We start from the raw sequence: 14,117 nt of genomic DNA, 5'->3' as shown, positions 1-14,117 counted from the left end.
TATTATTACAGGGTACTTTAGTCATTACAATATGGTACTCCATCTTTTTGGAACTTGAAAAATCAACCACATTTTGGCAGCTGTTGTATAAACAAAGTATAATTTGGTAGAATGCTTCACTTGTTATATTACAGCAATCAAGAAAACACTTTAGTGTTATTAAGACTCAAACCAGGATAAAAGTCTTTTGAAAATGGGTTATATTGGTAGTGTGTTGAGCTTCCAGTCTTTCTTAAATAAATTCTCCTTAGCTTGACAGATTTTCTATAGGGAATCTCAGGATGCTGACAGTCCATACAAACTGACATCAGATCAGATAAACTTCACATGACCTTAGTTATTTCAGCGGGGTTCCTTCAACATCTGGGACATCTGCTGTGCTCGTGTGGGAGAAACCTTAATGTGCATTGTACTTAAACATGGACAGGTCACCAGTTCATCAAAAAGTTTACACGGACAACATTAGATGTTCAAATTCATGTCCATAACCAACTTAAAGTCAAATCACTCAAACAAACCTTTTGACTGTGTGAATAAACTGGAGAACCTGGAGGAAACCACGGCAGGTAATGGGGGAAGATGCAAACTCCCCACAAAAAAGGACCAAACAAACCAGAAGGTTTGACTGAATAACCTTCTTACTGTAAAGTGACAGTGCTAACCACTGAGCAGAGCCACCTTAACATCAAGATAAAAATAAACAAAACACTGCCCCAGTCATGTCTCAAACTATTGTCTTCAGGTCAAGTATCTTAAAGAGGGCTTAGCAGGTCAAACAGGTCATCTAGGTCGCTCTCACACTGCAGGCCTGCTTGTTGTTCCTAGAGTATTTAAAAGTAGAATGGGAGGCAGAGCCTTCAGTTTTCAGGCCCCTCTTCTGTGGATCCAGCTTCTAGTTTGGATTCAGGAGACAGACACTATCTCTACTTTTAAGATTAGGCTTCAAACTTTCCGTTTTGTTAAAGCATATAGTTAGGGCTGGACCAAGTGACCCTGAATCCTCCCTTAGTTACGCTGCAATAGACGTAGGCTGCCGGGGATTCCCATGATGCACTGAGTTTTCCCTTTCCAGTCACCTTTCTCACTCACTATGTGTTAATAGACCTCTCTGCATTGAATCATATCTGTTATTAATCTCTGTCTCTCTTCCACAGCATGTCTTTATCCTGTCTTCCTTCTCTCATCCCAACCGGTCGCAGCAGATGGCCCCGCCCCTCCCTGAGCCTGGTTCTGCCGGAGGTTTCTTCCTGTTAAAACGGAGTTTTTCATTCCCATTGTCGCCAAAGTGCTTGCTCATAGGGGGTCATATGATTGTTGGGTTTTTCTCTGTACCTATGAAGCGCCTTGAGGCAACTTTTTTTGTGATTTGGCGCTATATAAATAAAATTGAATTGAATTGAATCTTCTAATCAGACGGTTGGAGGTTCAATCCCTGGCTCCTCCAGAGTCTAAGTCCAAGTATATGTAGGTAAGATGTTGACCCCCGAGTTGCTCCTGATGCACTCATTGGACGGTGAATAGAAAGCACCGAGACATAGCCAAACTTGCTCATGTGATCAGGCCTAGCCAGCGGTTCTTAACTTTAGTGTCTTATAGATAAATGACTTGGTCTTCATGCAAGGCCTTCATGTGAGGATGTTTGCTGTTATTATACTACGCTTTATCAGAGAGAAGATACTCTAACCCATCATCCAACCAACTCATCTTGAAACAAATACCAAGTTAAAAATGAAAGTTCACCTGAGACAGCTTATTATCTGATTGACCTCATTGGACGCAGTCACAGTTTTGCAGTTCCCTACTGGAACAAAGCCTTTTAGGCTTCTAAGCATTGACAAATTAGAATTGATCTATTAATGCCAATAACAAAACAAAAAAACAGAACAAAAAAAAAAACACACAACTCAAACTGGTGCTTTTATATTGAACCAGGATGTGTACTTCCAAATCCATTGTTGTAAATCTACCATTGCCTAAAAATCAGCATATGCTGCAGATTATCCTGCAGCATGTATTGACTATATGTATACAAGCTTTCAGTTTCTAGGAATAAGGCAGTGAAGCGTTGTCATAATTTCTGCTATCTGGGTATGTCACATGCATACCCTCCATCAACAACACTGCTTATCGGACAGACATATGGATTGGTTCTGACAGCTGACATTAACATAACCACTGACCCTAAGAGCTTTCTAGCTCTCGTGCATTTCTATTATCTAATCTGTTGGGATTTTTTTTAAAAAACTTTTTTTTGTTTTGTGGAGCTGTGTCCATCGATAGCGCTGACTTTTAACTTCTGTTTTATAACCAAGTGATGTGGAAAACTGGGTCGTGCAGAGATTCTGTTGATGCTCAGTCATGTGTTCTAAGATTCAGAGTTCAAACTCATCTTTCGACTCTGTGAAAGTAATGAGATATTTTTTGCAGCACAAAACAATGCTGAACATCACATGAGATCCTACCAGTGTTGAGCAGCTGTTTAGAAAAGATATGTTGAAAGATGCCCATTTTCATAAAACTGTACAAGTATAGGAAGGAAATTTTGTCAGAAAGACGTCTTCAAAAAAGTTCAATATATGGATACATGCAAAGGACAATGTTTATCCAATGAACTGTGTGACAATTGTTGAAATTGAAATTCTGACATTTCTTCTGTAGAGGCTAATAGTCCATGTATAGGTCAGTGAACTCACTTGGTTAAAGACTGTAAATGGTGTGACTTCATAAAATATTGTAACATAAGACCGTATATGTGATAAGAACCAATTGTCAGGTCATGTTGAAAGTAGTAGACAACACCTGCAGAGACAGCTACTGTCCTATAGGAAAGCTTTGTTATGTAATGATATGATATCATTTGCAATGAATATGGGTTTGTCCATAACTAACAGAGAAATGTATTTAGAGTTTTAGAAAGTGTTGCAATGAAACAGAATAAATATCTATAAAAAAGAAATGGGATTTATTTCAGTCATACTTGCTGCTAACACTGAAGTTAACAGTCTGTCAGTGCTTAAACAAAAGCCCAGTTTAAGTTCCACATTATTGACTTATTCACATATTACTCATTTATTATTAGTCATTCACGTAGTATATTTTTTGTTACTTTGCAAATGTAGACATTTCTCTCATGTTGATTTGGTTAGGCAGACAAAGAGGACTGCATAGTAACCACCCAAAAGGACATTACAGTTAACAATCTAATTTACAATGCAGCAGGTTTGTATCAAGAGATCTAGATTTAACATTTAAGTCAACGCTCAGCGCAAAAGAAGTTCTAATCACACAAAACAAAGCATTTATTATTCCAATTTTTTTATTACTTCCATTTCCAGTCTAAACTCAATCGACCCCGAGCAAACGCCCAGACGTTGCATGACAAGATCCTGTTTTCTTGTCGAAAACTAAGGCTTCTGCTTCAAAATCACAACTGTGTGTATTGCAGTGCAGCAGTTGTTGCATGCCAAAGGCGTTGCATGCTGTGGCTAACAAAGCATGCATGAGTGAATGAGCTATTGTGTTGTGGCTTTTAGAGCCAGCCTCAAGAGTGGCCTGAATAATTTGAGTTTTTGCTTTGGAGTTTATAAAGAATCTGCCTCTGCTTGTAGTTGGATTTGTGTCCAGTTCATTTCGGGATCCATATTAATATATCCATTATTCTCCAAAATGACAAAATAATATTGATTTATGAGGCTATTATAGTTTTTTTTCTCATCTATATTTAAGGATAACACAACACAGCCTCTTCATTTGGAAATGAGAGGAGCATTGCTCAGCACTGAAGTAAAATAACAGCATAGTAACCAGAAAGACGTTTTCTCCATCATGACAATTGCTTTTCTCTTGAGTTGCTCCACTTTTCTTCATTGCAGTGTGCTCAGCTTTGGCGGAGGGCTGGTAGACAGCAGCAGATGGTACGAGTCAGAGTGTATTACTCTTTCAGAGGGTTCTGAAGTAGCCGGCTTCCCTGTGTCAGCTATGGAGACATCTCAGCTATGTTTACTTTGACTTGACCGTCGAACCAGAATCGCATTGAAATTCTGCACTGAGATGTTTAAGGCTTTTAGATAAGAATATTGTGTTATTGTTATATTGTGTTATTGTGTGCTATCTGGTATTATTCATTTGCCAGCTGTTGGTTAATAGCATCATGAAACTTGTACAGTTAACAGTGCCTACATCAGTTCCATGTAACACACGATACATGCCTTGTCTTGTGAAGACTAACTGTTGTCCAGGTTACCTTGAACCATCCACGCCTGTTTGCACTTAAGGGGCAAATGATTACAGACTCCCAGATTTAAACAAACCTGAGATGTGTGGAGTTGCTGAAAGCTTAACATACCGATGATTTGTCACATAGCGTAATATGTTACATTTTGGGATGAGAGCGTGTTGGAGACGGACTGGAGGAGCCAGGGATCAAACCACCAACCTTCCAATCAGTAGATGACCTGCTCCACCTCCTGAGCCTCTGTGTAGGTTTGCATCAATATCACAAACCTACAGAGACAGGCTATCTAGTTCTTCCAGCTATGGCACAAAGGTACTACAGTATAAATAGCTTTTTTAAAAAAAAAAAAAAAAAAAAGACTAACCTGCAGAAAAAAGGAAAAAAAATACATCTTCTGTACTACATGTCAGCCATAGCTTATATATGCAGCAGGTGTTTAAGCCATTTGCTTTAATCATCAGTTTCTTCGCTTCAGCTCAAATGTATGTTCTTAGACCCAGATAGGGCCTCATGAAAGTGTCCTGGCTGTGCTTTGTTGCAGTATGTGTCAGCTTCTGTGATGATAGCCAGCTGAGATCAATGACATCACTGTTAAACTGTCTCAAGAGACCTTGATATGATACATGGGCCTTGCTGTGTGTGCATACATGTGTGTATGCACATCTGCAGCAGTGTGTGCGTGCCGGTTCGTGCAAAGGCTAATTCATAATGATGACAGGAAATATTTCATCATATCTTCACACTCAGTCATCTTTACCAAACAGCAGGGATGAGAGAGGGGCTGAGAAGAAGTGATGGGAGTGAGGTAGAGTGGTGGTAAAATAAAGGGATGGTGGGAGGGAGAGACAAAAGCGGACAGGAATGGAAACAGGAAGATGAAGCACACAGGGAGAGGTGAGATGCACATGCTAATTCAACTCTATCACAACTGTGTCTTGAGGAATAATGAGCACATTTATATTGTGCCAGTCAACAACGCAAACAATTGCAGTACATGTATTATTTGTCATATCTCATCATTTATTAAGTCACAGGCAGCCTGTCCAATCTGAAGGTAAGCAGATGTCTGACCCATAGTTTGTTTTATGCAATATGGTACACATATTTCTTTCATTTCTTATGACAATGTCAACACAAAGTATTGATCCTAAAGGTGTAAAAGTAAAAGATTAGTCCCTCTTCATTTAAACTTTCATGAATTTGCCACTGTTAAGTTGTCATACTGCATACAGCTTTATGGTACACACCATATAGCAAATGAAATGTACTTTTCATCTGAATCAATCAAGTCAGCAGATAGCAGTCTCGATATCCATTTCCTTGAAAAAGAAAATGTATCATGTTTTGTCCACTAGTGGGAGGGCAATATTCATATCACAGTATAATCAAAGCTGACAGACGTTACTGGCACCTGCAGCTCTTTGCAGGAACAATGAATAAGTGAACTACTTAGTAAGCTCTAAAGGCACTGGCAGGCACAGTTTGTAGTTTCTTGATAGAGTAAGTTTTTCCCTCTGAGCTCTACTCCTTCTGATCACCTCCACAGTCAAGTTTCACCTAGCCCTCAGAAAATAAATCATAAACTTAAAGATTGAACTTTCTAAGCAAAGTGTGATGCTGATCAACTAAGAAACAAAGTATAGCATTTTTCTTCTTTCATTGGTATTAAATGCTGCATACACAGCAAATTCAAAAGTGTTAAATGTTTTGGTGTTAGTAGTCTTAGAGTTAATTTTACTCTAAGTAGAGTCACATTCTTTTAATGTAACTCTGAGGTGTAAAATGATAGTAGTTAAAATCGAGTGTTAAAAATGAGTGTTTCTATTTCAAATCTGGAGGTGTTACAATGGAAACATTAACTCTTGACCTCTTAACTCTGAACTCCTACAGGGGCTATGACACCAATAGAGTAAATTCACAGACTCCGCCCCCAGCACGGCTCCAATCGAAGCTGAAGTGAAGCCGTTTCAGAACATTTTGCTCTACATATTTGAGTTGTTTGCCATGCTTGGTAAGTCATGTTTTCAAAGATTGTTTCAATTATTATTATTAGCTTTTACTTTTGTGGCTCTTTGGAGTTGAGACAAAGCTGTGTGAATAGGGTTGCCAACCGTCCCTTAAAAAACGGAATCGTCCCGTATTTAGAAACAAAAGTACACGTCCCGTATTGAGCTAATAAGGGACGCACTTTGTCCCGTAATACAGTGAGAATCAAAAGTAGTCTATAAGTTTTAATGTAATTAACGCTTTGTTTGAAAACATAATTCCCAGCCCCGCCCCTGCTTTGTGACCAATGAGCTGACAGCACACTTATGACAATTCGAGTATGACAATTCAGATTACCGCTCATCTCATTGGTTGAGGAAAGGTCGCTTGCGGAGAAAATACCGGAAGACAACAGATGACCACAACAAAAAGCATGGCCAACAGGGAAACAAACGCCGACACTGCGGTGCAAGTCTCAGACGACAGTACACCTGAAGCTGGGCAAACACTGCGATTTTCAAACTGCACGATTGGCTCGCATGGGTTATAAGTTCGTAGGTCACGATGCAGGTCTCACACTATACCGCCCGATGCTCTGATGCGACCTGAGTCACACTGTGCCTCCATAAAATGAAGGTTATAACAGAAAATCTGTCGCTCGCTCTCCCTCTTTGTCTTTCACTCACACAGACACACACCACCATCAACTTTGCTAAATTACTAATGACAAACATGATCAGGCAGCTGTGATTGAGCAGCAATGTAAATCCAACTATTTTCACGGTTGTTGTGGTCGTGATAATTTGGTGATGCCACATCGAAAAGGCTCGGATGAGCTTTCCAAAGTTCTACAAGTTGTGCCTCCATCGCTTGAGTCCAGATCACACGCTGCACAGCCGTGCTGCGCCGTCTTTTTCACCGACGTTTACGTGTTTGCGCGTGAGCAGTGTGAGCGGCTGCGGTGACACCCTCACGAGCGATTGATGATCGGGAGCTGGTCGTGAGGTGTTAATCGCTTCTCGTTACCCCACGTATACTACACGATGCACGATGAAGGCCAAAATCGGGCCGATCACCAAATTGGTCGCACGACTCAAAAATCGGCTCAAAATGGGCCAAAAATCGCACAGTGTGAGCCAGGCATTAGACCAGCAATGTTTGTTCCTCTCAGAGAAAGAAAAAAAGGCTGCAAAAGTGCAGGGAAGAATGGGAAAAGGAAAACACCTGGCTGGAAAAGTGCACGATAACATCTATAAAGCGCACTGCACTGTGTGCCGGCGCACTTTTTCCATAGGCGTGCTTCTAATGGTGGGCACATGAAGAACATGAGGGGCGTGAAAGCTCGGGGAACCCTTAACCAATTTTTGTCTACCAGGCCACGGCAGAACCAGATATGGTAAACACTGGTTTGTTTGTTTTTAAACCCTCTGGTTAAGGTTAAAATGGGCATGTGCAGTGAATATCAGCGCTATGTGGCCAGAAGTGTGATAATATAATTTATTTTGTGTAATAAACAACTGCAAGGATAGATGATTACAACAAATAGATGAGTAATACATAAAAGTAATACATAGATGAATAATGATGATGAGTTATGACGCGTAATCATGGGAACAAGTGGGTTTACAAACGGGAGCAAAAGCTGAAATAATGCCTCTGCTGAAGCCAATTGCACTAAATGCACTAAATGTGCACTGTTACAAGAATATTTTTCTTTCTATTGTTTTCTATTAATTTATATAATTTTAAGTTAAGCAGGACAGAGTTCTTTTAAAGAAAGATTTACTTTTATTATCAAAACTTAAGCATGACAGGCTTCTGTTTAAGAAAGAGACCTGTTTTATTGTGTTAATGTTGTCATTTTGAGCTAAAAATAAATGGCTAAATGATTTTTGTTTCCCATGTGTTGATATCACAAAGAATACGCATCTACTTAAATCAAATTCAAGTCAAATGGTTAAAAAAAATAATTTCACAACAAAAAAAGAGCTAAAAAATTCACCACACTGGGAAGGGTGAAGACAACTGGGTCGCCCGGCCCTGGCCACGAGGTGTCCCTTATTTATTTCTCAGGGAGTTGGCAACCCTATGTGTGAAAGGCATTAGCCATGTTGCTCGGTGATAGCATAATATTATGTTTTAGCTAGCTGAAAGGTATTGTTTGCGGGCAAATACCACAGCCTTGAAAAAAAGCTTGCATGTGAATTTTCAGTCAAATTTCTTGGTCAAATACACTTAAAACAATGTGTAGAATGTGAAATGTTGATATAATGGTGCTACTTGAAGCCTGAAAACGATCTCTCATAAAAAACGAGCAAACAGCAGTAGCAGATGTCCCGAGTCCCGACTGAGTTCTACGTTAGCACTTAGATTCCTCCAGAGTTTTGTGCACACGGTTTAGGTAAAAATGAAAAAGGTTGAGGTTTTACATTTAGTTCAGTATTACCTGTTGTCTGTGTCCTTGTCTTTTGGGAAAATACTTTACACAAGTAATGGCTCAAAAAGGATTCCTTTTTTTTTTTTTTTACTGTGCTGCAATTGATTTGTGCCATTAATTAGTGTCAACTAATTTTGTTTTCAATCTCCACATAGGATATGCTTGTGAAGATGGAATATGGGGGAGAGCAGAAGTGTGTTGCAGTTCCACAAAGTGATGAATGAAAGACATGCATATTGTATTTTGTATTTATTGAAACAAGTGATGAGAATGCTGTTATTTGCATTTACCAGCTCACCTATGTCAGACCTTTTGATAAACGAAATTCTAATGAAAGTGAGAACATGTACACTGTTACATCTTTCAGAAAATGTTTTGAAATTGTGGTGCACAGTTCAGAATAAATGTTTTTCAAAAACCATTGCGTCTTTTTTTGTAAATGTTTATTTCCAAAAGAAATTTCTAGAAGTTCAGAACAGTAAAATTCCCGCTTTTTAGAATTAATTAGAAGATAACTCTTACGTAGTTAAACTAAAATACTCTTTGAGAGTTAATATATAAACTCTTAACACCAAGTGTTAAATTATCAACTCCAGAGAGATTTGGTGTTTAACACTAAATCAGAGTTAACATACCAACTCTCCAAAAAGAGTTAAATTAACACTCTCTGGTGTGGACCCATATAGACACTTTAAAAGTGTTGAAATCAAATCTGACAGTGTTAATTTGGACATGCTGGATTTGCTGTGTAGCATGCACAGTGATGCAGTGATTAACACTGCTGCTTCACATCAACAAGGTCCTATAGGTTCAAATCTGGCCAGGACCTTCCTGTGTGTAGTTTGCAGGTTCTCACCAGGTACTCTTAAGCACATGCAATTAGTGAGGTTAGCATAAGTGAAAAAAATGGGTGGATGGAATATTTACTGTAGCATCAGACACATCTTTGTCTTTGCGCACACAAAACACAAAAGGTAAGAGAGGATTTCGAATCTGTAGTTCCAACACTTTTCTGTGGAACACAGGATTTTAGTAATCATAAACAAATCAGATGGCAGAAACAAGCAGCAGGGATGAGGATACTCCATGGGGCAGCTGGTCACGCTCTGTGGAAAAGGCTGAATAGCTCAGCAATTTGGGAGAAGCTTAGTTATCGAGCCGCAGCTACATCATGTTGAGAGGAGTCATATAGGTGGTTTTGTGTTACAGGCAGGAACGGCTGAGGGCAGACCCTGGATATGCTGGAGGGCTTACGTCTCCTATCTCAGTTTTTATGCTCTGCTTGCTGTTTTCACACGGGCCAAGATACGTGACTAGAAGACGGATGGATGAATGCCTGAATGGGAGGAAAGAGGCATTAAGATTATGCCCGGTAAGTTCAATTAAACGGTCCAAACTTTATATTGCAGGTACAAAGTAATTAACAGTAGGCGCATAATATCCCAATTGGTGAACATGTTATTTATTGCACTCAGTGATGGACTGGGTGTGTAATGCAGAAGAGTAAGAGGCATAGCGGCCCTCTTTATTCAGTAATAGTTTAGCCATGGCAGCTAACCATGTGCACATGTACACCTCACTGTGACTGATGTTGGCCAGTGTGTGCCGTTTGTGTCCATCTGTCCATGAGAGACAGTTTAAGAAGGTTCAGAGAGTTAAGCACGACGCTTACATCAGAGTTATGTAATATGGCTCACGTGTGCTTTACTGATTTACAAATTGCAAATAATCCTCTAGTTATTACTATCACTGCTGTTGGTACAACTATTAAAGTGCATTTATCCAACTCACAGTGAGCCCATTTATCCTCTGTGCTTATTTTGCTGCAGTTTAAAGGTCTGTGCTGATAAGTACCAGCTGAACTAAGCAGCATTACTAAGTTTCTTTTAAGGTTGAGTAATTGGCTCCTAAAGCCCAAAACCACTTCCACAAAGTTCCTGGTAGTAAATTTTGCCATCTATATATTTCAGATAAATATACATAAAAATGTCAAATTAAAGGTATAAATTATAAATTAAGCATAATTATTTTTATACTGAGGACAAATTAAGTGTGTGTGTGTGTGTGTGTGTGGGGGGGGGGGGTTAACAGCGATAATGTAGATATTTTATTTGCTCCTACACTGAAAGTTTCATAATTCTTTAGCGGCTGAACTTGATCAGCTGTAAGTGTTCTCTAGGAAGAGGATGACATCTTATTAAGATGTTGGTCGTGTTGTGTCTGTCCTTTCCATTGCATTGTTTTTTAGTAAAGAGCACTCCTTCTCCGGTGATAAAACATAGGTATGAACCTTCATACTGTGTCTTGCTTATGAAGGTGAAAGCATGAATTTCAATGTCCCTCCATGGACAAAAACACCTACAAAATCACTTCTCCTCCACATTTGGTGTACATATATGCCCGTATCTGGCTGCACATAGTGAGTAATATAAAACTACATTAGTCAGAAGGGAGACGTCCTTCTCAGTGATTGTATTGAAACATGGTGGGAACATGGCAGTTTTCAGAAACTCACGCCTGCTCCTATGTTTCTTTTAATAACTTGTAATTCATTTATGAGAGTGCATACATTTTTGAAAGATGTAATTAAATACACTATTAAATAATAACACATATGTATATTTATAAGTATAATTTTTTTTTTCTATTAAATAACCTCAAAAACTAACTGACTGCCCTGATTGTTTGTTTTGGACTAAACTGCACTCTCCAATAGAAGAGAACATCAAGCTCTGCTACAAAATCAGCTTGGAAATAAATCAGAAATTGGTGCTCATCAAGAGCCCGAACTCCTTCAATTTCCACAAGTTTCACTCTGTTTACTATGACTTTGTACTAATAGGGTGCATTTCAAACAAAACTGATGAGTAAATGTTCTTAAAAAGAGGAGTAAGCTGAATTAATTTCCACCACATTCATGTCACCGCTTATTAGGTTGAGATCTGAGTAGCAGCATGAGCTTAGCTTTGAAAGACCGTTTAAAATGTGTTCAAAGAAAGCATGAACTACATTCAAACTAATTTGGATCCATGTAAATAAGTGAGTCCAGTGCACAGTCAGATATATAGTAGATTAGAACGAAATTGAAATGCCCAACCATGGAGATGAGAAAATTCTCTTTTGGGTCACCAGCAGATAAAAAAATGAATAGAGAAAGAATAAAATAGAGTCCAGCACCCTGGTTAGTGTCAGTGATGCAACAATTCTGATTCAAGCTTTTATATGGATATGATTTGGCCCAATTATCTGCTGTATTGACTGGATGTAATGACGGGGGATTTGTTAAGGCATGGCTCCAAACCAAAGACACACACACACACACACACACACATTTCTTTTCTATAGATAGGAGTGATGAAAACGTCCATTCAGCGATTCCTTCTTAGATATCAAATCTGCACTGTTACAATTTCCGTAGACTTAACAGGCACCTGATAAGCCTCAGCACTCTTGGACATATGGTCATCTGGTGGTCCACTCAGACTAGACTGGTTAGCTTGATAATCTCATCATGTTATCCCTACCCTTTCATTTATTCATTTCATGTGGGATTATCTTGTTCTGCTTTGGGATCAAGGCCAGAAACATGTTAGTGGTACTCACACATGGAAAATACCTGCTACATCTGCACAAAAACAACAACAACAAAAAAAAAATATTGTTTCAACCCAACCCAAAAAAACCCAAAAACCCCCAAAAAAACCCAAAAATATTGTTTCAACGTCTGTCTGCCATATTTCAGCAGTCTGCTGGTCAAACTTGAAGGTTTGGCACTTATTATTCTACAATACGATATTTTAAAAACAGAGCACTTAGACCAAGCTATTCAGCAAGTGTGCTTATTATTTGGTTACCTAATGAAGTAATAATAATGATTTTTGCTTTTCAAATATACATTTGTATCTCCTACTTTAGTTTGCCTTTCCTCTTTTTTTAAGGGTTTATAGTCGTAGGATTTGTGTATCCATTTTGGCCCCTTTAGATCTCTGTTCTTTCCGTCGATAGAGCCTTTCCACTTCAAATGATTGACCTAAAATCTAATGGATTCCATTAAGGCCAGCAATCCTCGTTCTTGGCGTATGTTCACTTTCTGTTATGGCTCATTGAGATGTGATGGAATAGGGCCATTGTTAAACTGAAATTTGATTCACCTGCGTTTGTCCCACTGAAGACAAGTGAAAAATTACAGTCCATTATGTCAACAATAAAGATTCCTACATTTACCACGACTAAAATTGAAATTCATGAACTTTACAGCTATTTCTACCTTCTATCATCCTTTTTAACATTTTTTCTTTTCAGGAAAGATTTATTCTTGTTAACGATCCCCATCTCTCCTAAAGATGATTTAACTTCTCTGTGTGTGCTGGAGAAGCACAAACCAGCATGGATGAAGGGGTCAGCAGGGCTGTGCTATCTCTGCAGCATGTCAAGCATGGTGGTGGGTACATAGAAGGTATTTCACAGGTGAATACACTCTCAAACACACACACACACACACACACACACACACACATACACACACAAACACACACAAACACACACACACACAGAGCCTCGAGGGAAATGTGAAGGGTGAGCGAGAAAGGGAAGCGGGTGGAAGAATTTCGTCCGCATGTAAAACTCAACAAACGCTTTCTTTGGGTAATCGACAGCTCTTTGGGTTGAGAATCTCCACACAGTTATGTGCCGGCTCTGCATGACTGCCCCCCAATTGGAATACTATTACAGTCAACCTCACACATGGAGGTGCACACACCGACATCAGCCCATACACAGAAAATGACAAACATGTCTGTAATAACGGTAACAAGACTAAGCATGTGTGTCTCTGAGCTCTTCCTCTCTGTTAGTGTCAGCAGTGACGCTACACTCGACTCTCGCTGTCTGTCATTTGATCTCTCGTTCTGTCTTTGTAATGTCAGGCTCAACGACGGCCCAACTTTTTATTTTTTTCCCTTCTCACACTCGGACAAGCGGCAGACGAGATGGGGTCACTGTGATTTGTTTCACCCGCCATCCCACTGACGGAGCTGCTTTGATTTGTAACGTGCCCTGACCCTCTGTCCCCGCAATAGAGCGCGTTTGATTTGTGACTCGCTCCGTCTCGCCGCCACTGCAGGTTTGATTTGTGACGCTCTTTGGCCCTCCTGCTCCACGCCGGGTTTGGGAAGGGTTGGACATAAACATGAGGCTCGGTGTACTGCGGTAACCAAGCCCCTCATTTTCCTCCCTTCCCCACCCCCAGCTGAGAGTGGGACAGACCTCAAGAGACTTAAACTGCTTTCTGCCTTTCTGTCTATCTTCCGATCTTCAGAATTTGCATACTGCGTTCCAACAGCTGACATTTGGATGACAAACTAACATTGCTTGGCGTCGCTCTCCAGTCCATGAATTAGATTTACTCTGCTTATAAAAGACAATGGCTGCTAAATGCCATATCTCTCTGTGACTAAGGGT

General features: G+C 39.6%; 1 protein-coding gene and 1 long non-coding RNA gene across 5 annotated transcripts in view; both read right to left on the bottom strand.

The window, feature by feature from the left end:
* LOC146524184 (uncharacterized) overlaps positions 1-5,914 on the bottom strand; it is a 33,346-nt gene extending 27,432 nt beyond the window's left edge. The window contains exon 1 of the long non-coding RNA XR_014877542.1: positions 10-5,914. This is a non-coding gene — a long non-coding RNA (uncharacterized LOC146524184). The remainder of the gene's footprint in view (positions 1-9) is intronic.
* The window catches only part of il1rapl2 (interleukin 1 receptor accessory protein-like 2), a 518,624-nt gene that overhangs the window by 343,061 nt on the left and 161,446 nt on the right, over positions 1-14,117 (bottom strand). The window lies entirely within an intron of this gene.

The sequence above is a fragment of the Neolamprologus multifasciatus genome, chromosome 2 (assembly GCF_963576455.1).
Source record: "Neolamprologus multifasciatus chromosome 2, fNeoMul1.2, whole genome shotgun sequence".
Taxonomy (NCBI): Eukaryota; Metazoa; Chordata; class Actinopteri; order Cichliformes; family Cichlidae; genus Neolamprologus; species Neolamprologus multifasciatus.
This window is presented reverse-complemented; position numbering and strand designations above follow the sequence as displayed.